A 12,784-nucleotide genomic window follows, 5' to 3' on the forward strand; every position below is an offset into this window, starting at 1 on the left:
TCTCTTCACATAAGAAAGCAGAGTGTTTAGTAGAGGAGTTTAGCAGTTCTCCAGTATCTAGGAAGGAGGTCACTCCCACCTCCAGTCTTTCTCCTGTCCTCGGCCAGGCCCAGCAGTTGTTGAGCTCTTCTGATGGAAGCTTAACTTGCTGCCCCAGCAGAAATCAAATCCACCAAAAAACATGAATGTTTTTCTGCTGATTAGTGAGCCAAACTAGCAACAAAAGGATCTCCCAAACACCAGCATGAGCCAGAGCAGGGGAGTGTGTGTGTCTGGGAACAGATGAAAGAGGAGGAAGATGGAGAAGTGGGAATGAGAGGAAGGGTTGATTCCCTTCCTTCTGGCACTAACAGGCTGTTTTATTATTAGAACTGCCTACACAATCATAACCTTAGTTAAGCTAAACAGACATTTTTTTCAATGTATATTTTCCAGATCTTGATCCTCTCCAGTGGCTATCATTTTTGGGGAGCACCACAGGAGTGCAGAGGATTGGGGTAGCAGCCACAACAGTGCTGAATATGGAGGATCAACAACTCTCCAGCTGCTCGGAAGGCTCTTGTTTCCACATCTAATGGTCAGCTAGGCTTGGAATTTTCCTGCATGCCAGCACCTGAACCCACAGCTACTGAGTCATGCAGCTACAGATCATTAAATATATATGAAATGAAATTTTGGGCTTAGGGTATAAGTTCACAAAAATCCTGTGTTATATGTCTTCTGGGCCAGGAGGGAGGGAGGGAATAATAATGACAGATGATTAGTGCTTTTGAAGTGCTAAATTTTCTACATAGCCAAAGAGATTTTAACCTAAGTGCAGTGAAATGTTTAAAACTGCATGCTCAGACCAAGCATCCAGCTCTTCATCCTGCAATGAGCTTGGTGTGGTGAAGCCCTGTGCCCACCCTGGAGAACCAAGAGCACTGTAGGGTCCATGTGGTATGGAAATTGCAGGTGTGTGATTGACAGTTTTCCAGGCAGTGCAATTCTGTTGGGTGCCAGCACTGACAACCGAAGGGTGGTGTTTTCATTTGATATTAAGTACACCTCTCATTGGAAAGACCTTTCTTTTCTCCAGAAAGGTAGGTTTTTATTTGGTATTTCCTGCATTACTTTATCTCTTGTCTTGGTCTTTCAAGAGAGCTTACTATTATCCAGGTGGCAGACTTTGTCTGTGGACGTCAGACCTGCACTGCCCTGGCTCCCTTCCTGATTTTACCAATGAGACTGTAATGGATGTTCATTTGCTTTATGATGATATCGTAGCTCAAATGCTTGGTTCCATATAGTCTATTACTTGTTGGGCATACTGTGCGTGCACTATTATGGATACATAATCTAAGAACAAGCAAAGTCCAGGTTATGAACATCTATTGTTTGAAAGAAGTGGAGCAAATGACCAAGTTATCAGATTTTGGTTGTTGAAATTAGAATACCCATGAGCAATAGTGGGATAATTTTCCATTGTCAGTGTACTATTTGTGGGTTTTTTAATGGCCTAGTGCCAAATTTCAAAGAATAATAGAAACCACCTACTGATTGGTATCAGGCTCAGCTGTTGCAAAAATCTTAATAAAATAATACATGGTTCACGTTTCTTCTTTGAACCTGGAAATAGATTGGGCTCTTGTTTAGTAGGAAGCTCTCCACCCATTCAACAATGAGGCATTATCAGTGGTCATTCAAAACATATACAAATTGTGCAAGATAGAACCCTGTCAGCACTGGAAACAAAATAATTATATTAAAGTGGTTCTGTGACTGGGCTAGTTATGAGGGAGTTAATGGGTCCTGCTCTAAGCCAAGTTCAAGGAATGTCCTGAGGTGTTTGCACTTCTAAACAAACCTGCCCCAAAACAGCTTGAGTAACTGTGGTGTTGCATTGCACAGAGCTGTGCTGATATGCCCCTAGACTTTGTAAACAAGAGTTTTTTGATTTTACATATAGAAAAAAGAATTTCAGCATAAAACCTGTTATGCATAAAAAATCGCATTCCAGGAGCTTTGCCCCAGTATGGTACTCAACATTAGAAACTTCTGGGTCGCTTTGTTTCTGATTGCCTGTTCATATTTATTTTATCCTGCCTTTTAAGGAAATTATAAAATATTACTTTCACTGTAGCCTTCTCAGCCCACAGGGTGGATAGTGCTCATTGAGTGTATGATTTTCCACTGTTTAGTTGACAGTTTCATGCCCAATTTCCTGTCTACTATTCAAACCCTGCTCTAAAGATGGAAACACTAGTGTTGTCACAATCTTTTCTAAGTAACACTCTAATGTCTGAGTGCTGTGCAAATAATCGTTCAATTATTTTCTCTCATAATTCCTGAGATACAGACAGGGAATTCAGGCACTTAAGTTGAATATGCTTATAATGCATTACTCTGAGCTCTGAGTTCTCCAAAATTTTATCTCATGTTTGTGAGAATACAGGACATATTTTGTTAAATTGCCACCTTCCTGACTTCACTCATGACCCAACATTTCTGCAGATTAGACCTAGAGCGTCTGTGAGGCAAATGGAAAATGAGCAAAACACAGGAACCACTTGAGCAGAGCCTGGCAAGAGGACTTATTTGTCACTCCAGGAGAGCTCTGAGGCAGACATGAGGACAGCATCCAACTCCACAGCCTGATAGTCCAGAGTGTGAGCAACAAGACATTCCTCTCTCCTCCTTGGTCATTAGACGCCTTCCAAACTGTACAAAAAATGAAGCAGAGGCCCTGCAGACAACATGCTCTTTTGTGCAAGACCCTGAGTCAGTCCTAGGAGAGAGGAGAAAAAAAAGAGGTCCGAGGAAGGGGTGGATTTGAGCTCTGTAAAGGTGTGGAGGAGGGAGTGACTGTGCTCTTCCTGTGCCTAATCCACAACTGGGATTTCGCTGGGAAGGACTTAAATAACCTGAATATCTCTTTCCTATTTCTGACATACATGTTTCAATGTTTAAAAATCTATATTATTCACCTTCATAGGAATAGCAGAAATAAGGTCTATATGTCACACTAGTGGCAATTTCTTCATTTAACTGTTTCCCCAGGGATTCAATATTTTTTCCTTTCTCCTGCTGCCTCTAAATCGACATTTGATACATTTCATGTTGGATGCAGTCTAGTTCAGGTTGTAGTCTCTGATTTAGGTGACATTCTATAGTCTAGGTGAAGCATGAACCCAGAATAAAGAACTGCAGACAGTTCCGTCTGCCCTCAAAATCATAGAATCATAGAACCATGAAATGGCTTGAGTAGGAAGAGACCTTAAAGATTGTATCATTCCAAAACCTTTCAGTAGATCAAAGCACCATCCAACCTGGCCTTAAATTTTCCAGAGATGGAGTATCCATATCTTCTCTGATTAATCTATTCTACTGCCTCACTACCCTCACAGTAAAGAATTTCTTCCTCATATCTGATGTAAATCTCTCCTCCTTTCTCATTATAGCCATTGCTTCTTGTTCTGTCACTGCATGCCCTTATAAAAAGTCCCTCTCCTGTTCTCTTGTAGCCTCATTTTAGTTACTGTAGGGCTGCTCTTAGAGCTCTCTGGAAACTTCTCCATGCTGAGAAGAGAATCTCTCAGCTGTTTTTATAGGAGAGGTGCTCCAGCCCTGTGATCATCCTTGTGGCCCTCCTCTGGGTTTGCTTCAGTAGGTCCACATCCTACTTATGTTGGGGACTCCAAATCTGGATGCAGACCCCCAGGTGGGGGTCTTGTAAGAGCTGAGTAGAAGGAAAGAATCATGTCCCTCAACCTGCTGACCACGCATCTTTTGATGCAGCCAAGGATATGATTGGCTTTCTGGGCTGCAAGAACACATTTCTGGGTCATGTTAAGCTTCTTGTGAACCAACACCCCCCAGGTCCTTCTCCTCAGGGCTCCTCTTGATCCGTCCTCTGCCCAGCCTGTATTTGTGCTTGGGGTTGCCCTGACCGAGGTGCAGGACCTTGCATATATGTAAATAAAGCAAGCTGGCAGTGCATACCTCTGTGTTCTGCCTTTACTGGGTCACAGTAATACATTGGAGTCATCTGAATGTGAAAATGAAGAAAGAATTTAGACAGACTGGAGAGCGACTGCCAAAGAAGTTCCACTGAGACTGTCCAGCAAATGTCATGGTGGCTGCCAGTTGGTTGGTACAGATGGGGCAGACACCTGGTGACTTCTCCTTCCCACTTTGCAAACACAGGGCACAAGCGCTTGTGGCAAGCACAGCATGAGGAATCATGAACTCCGATGCTTCAATAGGAGTCTGGCTCTTTGCCTTTAAATGCCACCAAGGGTACGTTTGAACAGAAACCAGCCTCTGGGATGAGGTGTTGGGACAGAGGTGGGCACTTCTCCTGCTCTGATTGCTGGGGCTGTAACCCCGGGCAGAAGAGAAGAATGAGAGCTGAGACCAACAGCAACGTCAACAGCTCCAGCAAGGCTCACTAGTGGCATCTGTTGGAGAATTTTTGTGGTAGCCTCGAGGTAAATTAAACACACCTTTATGATTAATTTTTTTTTTTAAAAAAAGAACAATGCATTGAGCAGAGTGCCACCACATTATGCAGTTCTACGTGGAATCTGCAAAGATCTGTCACAAGCAGATTCCTTATATACACTTGCACCAGCACCAATTCCAAGAGTATTTGCATGGTGCAACTCAGCATGGCTGTGGGTCCACCCCTCATCTAGCTCTGCTGCCCAGAGTTGGCCCCTGAACTTTCCTTCCTGAGTGCTCCCATTCCAGGATGACTGCAAGACAAAGCTGAGGCTGTTTCTTATCTCATCCCCAAGGGAAATGTCACTCTCTTGGAAGGAGTCTGTTCTGTCTCTGGCATTCCTGCTTCCAGCCAGTTTAACCCCTCCCTGCCCTCCATGCCAGATCATTCCTCTGTCATGCCAGATCATTCCTCTGCCAAGAATTAGCACCGCTGAACAGTTATAATTAGAATTTCCCTTTTATGTCTGTGACCACTGGAAGTCTTTAGACCAAGCCAAAAATTTTGAGGGACACTGTCATGGGAACTTGAATTGGTGCGAATGATCAGAAGGCAGCTCATCCAAAGGCATGTGTTGGTGTTGGCACAGTGCCCTTACTTTTCTCGGGAACTGTCTTCTCTGATTCAGCAAGTCAAATGCTTTCCATAGATTGGGAGTGCATTTTGAAAGTCTGCCAATGCATTTCTGTCCACACCAAACCTGTTTCACTTATGAGATCAGTCTTGAGCCATACAGCTACCGGAACACCAATGTTTGTTTGTTAAGACAAGCAGTCATTTGTCCCCATTTGTAAACATTACAGCTCTTTAAATGCTTCTGTCTTTTACCATGTGTTTTGTCTTTATCTTCCTCACCTCCTGTACTCTGCAACATCTATCTGTCATCCCTCATCCATCAGTTTTTCCTTCCTGTGTTACCATGGGGGGAGGTTGTGCATTTCTGTTTTCATTTCTCTTTCTACTTGTAGTTTGTCTTTTCAACTGCAAAGCAAAGCTGTAAGAGGCAGATCTCTGATCTTTGCCTATTTAAGTTAAAAACATAGAAAACATATAAAAGGAAATGGGTAAAATGCAATATTACAGCAATTCTGGTAATGGAGAATCAATATTACTTGTTAAACATCAACACAGAGAGATATTGTTTCAAGTCAGCCATCTGCATTGAGTTGCAATTCAGTTTTCTCAGGCTAGAAGGCTGATTCACATTTAAAGCTGGTGGGCTGTGCTTTGGACAGCTTGTTTATGTAGGCCCATGTTCATCTCTTTTTAATCTAATATGGACAGTTGAGCAGCCTCACACTTTGAAGTTGGTTTCATATTATGTCTGTTACACCACCATGCATTATTTTTCCTTTCTTCTGCATAATGAAGACATTGTTCACTGCTACAGTTCGCTTTGCCAAAATATTAAAAAGAAATGAAAAATCCTTCAGCTGCATAGAAATATGATCATGAAGAGAAATATATCACAGAAAAGAACTGAAGCAATGACTGGCAGACTTGTGCTGCAATATAGAAAGATACTCTTCAGTTCTCAACTTGTATCATTCTATGGGTATTGTATTATATATAGTAGAACATAGAGATAATAAAAAATTACTTAGGTAAATCTAAGAGCAGAAGGATGTGTATTTACCCTTGGAAGAGTAGAATGTGGCTCAGTCACATAACTGTGTGTGCCACACTTCATCTAGTTCTTTGCATTTGGCACAGTCCAGTGAAGCTCAGCTCTACATTAAAAGACATATTTATATATCCCTGTTCTTGGCAAAATTTCCCATGCCTCAGCAACAGGCTAGAGGAAATCCACCAGGAGTGCTCTCAGATATTTCCCGTGTTCATATATAGATCCAAGGGAAAAGTTAAAGAATTCTGAAACCAGAATAAAACTGGACTAGGAAAGTGGTAGTGATAACCCCCAGCATTTGCAAGCTACAGATCCTTTCCAGCTGCATTGTTAATCCAGCTTCTCAATTTCCCCTAAACATCTGGAGACTTCTCCAGGCCCAAACTGGCCATTATAGACACTGAAATTGCCACCAAGGTTAAGTCACTGGTGTTTTCCTGCTACTGGTTACCTGTTGGCCTCTGTCTCTCCTTAGATCTGCAGTGGCCATAGCCAGGAAAGAGTCCCCACTGTGACTATGGGTGCCAAGCTGGCTCCCAGCCAGAATGTCATCTTGCCAGTAAGATGATAGACCTTTTGACTTTGTTTCATACTGGACTGATGGAGAGTGCCAGTGCTATTCACTTCAGGAGCAAAAGGAGTGCATAGCCAACCCCACAGCAACCTGATGTGAGGTTTGCCAAAGTTGCACAGGCTGCAGGACTAGAGGGATACCAGCACTCGCACAGAGAAGATGGAAATAGCTGCAAGCAACAGAATGGTTCTGAAGATGCCATCCTCACAGAATAGGTACTGGTGTCACTGAACATTTTTAATATTTTCTATCATGCCTACCCTGTCCTTTACAAACTGACCATCCAGTCTCTTCCTTCTCCTACTACATTGCCAAAGCCTAGCAACTGTCTTTCAGTCTGTTAAAGCTAAAACCAGATTTATTTTATCTAAATGGTTGCCTTGAAGGGGACAAGAACAAAACAACTTTTCTTTCATGGTGTTCTTTGGCCTCTATTGAAGATGCCTTCTAAACCAGCAGCCAAGGTATCTGTGAAAGAGTTTCTTGCTTTCTTGTTGGTTGTTGGGCCTCTGCTCATTTGGAGCCTTGGTTTTGACTTATTTTGCTAGTTTTTCATCTCTTCTGTGACAATCATGAGATTGGGATGTCTAGAAAGGCACATAAAATAGCATCCTACTTGGATATATATGAAACAGAGGGAAGGTCTTCTATATGTTTTCAGAAATAAACGTGGGTGTACATGTTTTAGGATTTTAGTTTGAATTAGAACTGCAAAGGAAACCTCCCAGATATCACCTCTTATAATGCCTTTTTTATTTTAGGTTAATGTAAACTTTTGCAATACAGGAGGACATTTAATCTATTCTGCTGGTGGGCATTCAGTCCACTGGGCCAGAGAACTAGTGTGAAGAGAAGGAAAAAAAAGAGTGGACATCAGGTCTTCAGCACCATTCAATTCTACAAATCCACTCCTATTGTCCTGTGACACTTTCTCTGCTGGCTTAAGCTTGAATGTATAGGGGCATTCCAACACCTGAATCTCCTTGGCTTCTAAATGGAAACGTAAAGCGAATTTTGAGTACAATGAAGGAGGGGACATAAATTAAGTGCTACACTTAATGCATGCCCAACTCAGGCAGATGAATCATATAATCATGAAATGGTTTGGGCTGGAAGGGACCTTAAAGATCATCTAATTCCATCTCCCTTGCCATAGGCAGAAACACTTTCCATTAGGTTACTCAAAGCCCCATCCAGCCTGGTCTTGATCACTCCTTTGGGAAACCTGTTCCAGTGCCTCACCACTCCCAAAGTAAAGAATTTTACCCCATACCCAATCTAAGCCTACCCTTCTACATCTTAGTGCCATTGCCCTTTGTCCTATCCCTTGTGAAAAGTCCCTCTCCAGCACTCCTGTAAGCCCCATTTACACACTGGAAGGCCTATAACAAAATAGCAACTAGTAAGTTACAGAACAGTGCACTTCTCTCTCTTTTCTTTCTTTTACTTTTTTTCTTTTCTTCCAACAAAGGTGACAAAGAAAGGAAAAATAAAAAGTGTCAGCAGAAGAAAAGCAAAGGCAAGAAAAGTAAGACAGAGGTTGCTGTTACATTTCCTGCTCCACCTGCTGGAGCAGCAGAGAACAGCTTGTCGTGTTCACCCAGACAATTGTACTGCAGTAATCTTCTACTGTCTTGTTACCTAACTACCTTTCTCCAAATAATTGTTTCGTAGTAGCGAGCTGTAACGTTTTTGTAATCACATCTGAGATTTGATATCTCCCTGCTCAGTGTTTTGAGCACCTGCAATCAGGCATCTAGGAGTGATAAAATAATATAGAAGCTTCTGTTTTGTTTTCAAATTATAAGATCCAACTCCAGAGTAAAAAAAAAAAAAGAAAAGAAAAGAAAAAATTACTTTAAGAAGATGCAGTTTGCTGCACTGGGTGAGGGGTAATAACTCCTCATGTTTTATTTTACAGCCATTTACTTTCCCTGCTCGGGTTCCTGTCTCAGATCTCTTTTGTTTCCACTTTCATAATTGCTTTCTTTACAGTTTCTTTTCTGTGATACTTAGGAAAAGGTAACCTTCATAAATCTTAATGTTCTCATTTGTTACCAGCACCATAGGTTTAATAGTGCCCTTTTCCACAGTTTTAAGGAAACCTGTCATGCCAGAACACAACATATCATCCAAATACTCTCATTCAAATAAAGGATAGTATTTGTTATTAAGAGTTAGTTTGTAATGCTTGATATTAAAGTGGCATTGTAAATTCCAAGTTTGATAGAAAAGTGAAATTTTGAATTGTCATTCCTAAAGAACAAAGAAAATCCCAGGGAGAAAATGAACTGTTATGGTGTAAGTAAGCCAAGCTCATTATTTGATACATGAGCACATTCAGAGGATATTCTGAGACAAATATAGAAATATTAACTTGGTGATTAGAGGAAACATCTGTGCACACTATTATGTAAATGCTAGGGGGAAATTGTCCTGAAACAGGATGCAAATAAACACAGTTCCCAAGCCTGTCTAACTTTATAGCCCATCAATGTTGATTATCCTAATGGAAATACAAGCCATTGTATACGTAGAGTATTTCATAGTGGAAAAAAAATGACAGGGCCAAATATATCACAATCATATCAGAATACAGAAGAGTTGTTTCTCTGCAATCTACAGAAGAATAAATATATATAATAATAGTAATAACAGTAATAATAATATTAGTCATCATCATCATCCTGCTTTTTTAAGAAAGATACATGAGCACCCTATTCTTGGAGCCAGATGACTCACAAATTTTGCAGAAGGCAGAGTATAATGCAGGCAAAATCTGCCCTTTCAACAACCATGACAGTTGCTAAAATAGAGCTGCAGAGTGCTATAAGAGTTGCATGAATTTATTTTAGATTGCGTAGGTAATTAATCAAATTGATTTGCATTATTCTCTGCAGCATCTCTAATAAAATCTTGCTCATACTCTTTTAGATACTTTATTATTATTTGGGTATACAAGACTTCCACATATTTCATTGATCCAGGAAAACCAGGGAAAAGGTGAATCCAGCTAGGAATCTGTTGGATTTATTTTTGGAATGACATAATCTCTGGGGAAGATATTACATTTCTGGCATGATCAGTTGGTATCAACACCTGGTTTATGACGGCAGGCTGGTGCCATGGTTGGAGGTCAGGACTGTTGTTGCTGGTGGCTGCAGCAGCCAGTGTTCTCTCCTCTGTGCCTGGAGTACCGCTGATGCTTTCTGGTTTGCAGACGTATGCTGGCTGTGTCAAGTCAACAGTGATGCTGCACAAAGACCTTCAGTTTCTGGGCTGTCCCAACAGTATGGAATCCTGTATGGTGGCAGCCATCATTCCTCTCTAAACATAAATGTTTCTTGTGGCTTGGAGAAGTGTTAAGCCCTAAGTCTGTTGAATGTAACATTTGCAGTGACCCCAGAAAAGCTCAGCCTTCAGGAATCTCAGGAGTCTTACCCTGCATATCTCCGTACCTTCATGAAAGTGATCCTAAATACAAAGAAAAATACATAGGCAGATAGAATAAATGCCATTTTTGTTGTATAGAAACAAGAAAGAAATATTGACTCACAGAGTTTAGTGACTGCTGTAAGACACAACACACAAGTGCCAAACAAGGAGGTTTACCAGTAGGTGGTGACATATAATTTTTTATTGGCTATTTTCTGGCTGCAAAAGGTTCCGAGCTACTATGCAACTTCTTGTTTAGACTTTCCTTTCATATTGCTCCACATTTCTGAGATCTCTTTTACATGTTTCACAGCTGCAGAAATGTTTTGTAACTGCAATTACATCTCCTGGCTGTAGCATGTCAGCAGGCTCCTGTTCTGGGAACTGCAGGGCTGACTTCCCAGTGCTGAACAAAATGCTTTTTTTGTGTAGTTTCAGTGTTTTCCACCTGTTGATAAAAAAAATCAACTGAGTCCTCACAACACATGCAAGAGAAAAAGAGTCAATCCTTTCTTTATAGCATGTGCCTCTTATATATTTCCAGTAAAAAAAGGTTGTTTTATAGTTAGTTGTGTGGAAATCTGCTACTTATGACAAATGTAGCCAGCAGCCTATCCTAACTCCATCACACTGTTTTGCACACCAGTGCTCCCGAGTTATGAAGCCATCAGTAACCCTGGGAAAAAATTGTTTACCTCAGCTTGACCTATTTTCTATTATTTAAATTATTTTCTATTAATTTAAATACCATGTGGGTCATGACTAATGAAAGCCATACAGCTACAGCATATGAGATAAAACTGGGGTTTGGATGGTTAGTGAGTTGTTTTGGAGCAGCAGGGTGAAGCAAGCCTGAAGACTTCTCTTAGGCTTCAGGAATCACCACAGAAGTGAACTGGGACTGTTTTGTGGGAACAGCATTGGCTTTGTTTGGGCCACAATTAAACACTTTACCATCTGGAGCAGAGGTGACAGATAAGAGTGCTCCTGGCAGCCTCTGCCTAAAGCCAGTGAGTGTATCTGGGTGAAAAGTGTCTTGGTGCCCTTCTAGGGAGAGTGGTGCGACATAATTGTTCATGAACCTGGACACAATTCCTGCCCCTGAAGGTATGAGCAGAGCTGTGTCACTGCTGACCTTGCAGCTGGTGTGGGCAACCAGACTGAGGTGGAAGCAGGTGCTAAACATACTGTACTGGGTAAAATGTCAGCACACTCTTTTACCTGCATCTATGTGCTGTTGATCTGCTCTTTTTGGACTGGTTTTAGCTCAGTATCACACAAGGGCTTAACCAAAAGGTCAAATTACACTTGCTGAAAGACTTTGCATTTTCTAACTAACATCTTAATGCATTTCTGAATTCTTGAGGGATGAACACCCATATTCAAACTTGCAGAGACAAAGGCTTATACTTTCAAAGAAATGTAGTGCTTTATTCTTGATGGTGTCATTGCCCTGAGTTGAGTCTTGAGCTCAAGTTATGTCAGTTCTTTGCATTAGTATTGTTCCTACCATTTATTCCAGGAGTCTGCTTCATGAAGCCAAAGTAAAACAAGTCCAGTATGTTTTTTCTGACTGCATCCACAACTTCTGTAGGTCACCCTCTTGGGCAGAGGCAAGAGAGCAAAGCTTACACACAACACAAAATGTGCTGAAGAAAATGTAATATCTGTCAATCATTGGGACCACACAGTGCCTTCAAACCCTGCTGGACAGATTGATAGCTGCTGCCTGAGTTTTGCCAGTGGAAAATGGGACCCGGTGTCCAGCCAGATGTTGTGTGTCTATCTGAAGTTGAAGAATATCCAAACAGTACAGCCAGAACATCAGGACACCTTACTGGTATTGCTGAAAAATCAGGAAAGCCTAATGCCCACTAATATAAAGAGATTCACACTTATCATCTGCTGAATTTGGGGGCATATCTGTGGCAGACAATATTCCTGCTTGCATTTTATAACAAGGACATATATCACAGGCTGCAGTCTACTATAGTACTAGCTGGCTTTGGGGCTGTAGAGTGGCCTATTTAAGACTTTCCTCAGAGGAAAACAATTATTTAAGATAGGCTGCCAAGCAGCTCCTGTGCTCTGCCTACATCTGGTTATACTTTTAGTACCATTATATATGCACAAAGCAGAAAGTGAAAGAAGATGGGCAGCCTTAGAGAAGTTACTGCTGCTGTTTGCTGGCAGCAGGATGCCATTTATAAATGATGTTATCATCACATTGCAGTACAATAACCCAAAGCATGGAAGGAAAAGGCAAGTATGATTGACAGTTCTACCTAGATAGTGTGAGGAGCCACAGGCAAGTGTTGCTGGTTAAATGTTATTTCTGTGTGTTGGACACAAAACTGACTATTACTTCTAAGTTTCTTGTTATGTATTGTTTGTACATAAAAAAGGCCAAGACCTACACATGCAAAAAGAATTAGACACAAATATGATAAAATTATTATGCTTGTTTATGATGAGGAAGTCATAGGATGAAGTCAAAGATGACACCCAGAGCTGAAATTTTCTGTACAGAAACAAGCAGGAAATGAGAAAGCAAAGTTTTTATAAAGCAATTATATAATAACAAACAAAATTCAGATGATGAAAAGGAATTATTTTATAGGAAAATACCCACCTGTGCTTAAATGAAAATGGGATAGGAGACTGG

At 41.1% G+C, this 12,784-nt stretch overlaps 1 protein-coding gene across 1 annotated transcript in view; it reads right to left on the minus strand.

The window, feature by feature from the left end:
* The window catches only part of SDCBP (syndecan binding protein), a 101,061-nt gene that overhangs the window by 16,675 nt on the left and 71,602 nt on the right, over window positions 1-12,784 (minus strand). The gene's annotated exons all lie outside the window — the stretch shown is intronic.

The sequence above is a fragment of the Pithys albifrons genome, chromosome 4 (assembly GCF_047495875.1).
Source record: "Pithys albifrons albifrons isolate INPA30051 chromosome 4, PitAlb_v1, whole genome shotgun sequence".
In the NCBI taxonomy this organism is placed as follows: domain Eukaryota; kingdom Metazoa; phylum Chordata; class Aves; order Passeriformes; family Thamnophilidae; genus Pithys; species Pithys albifrons.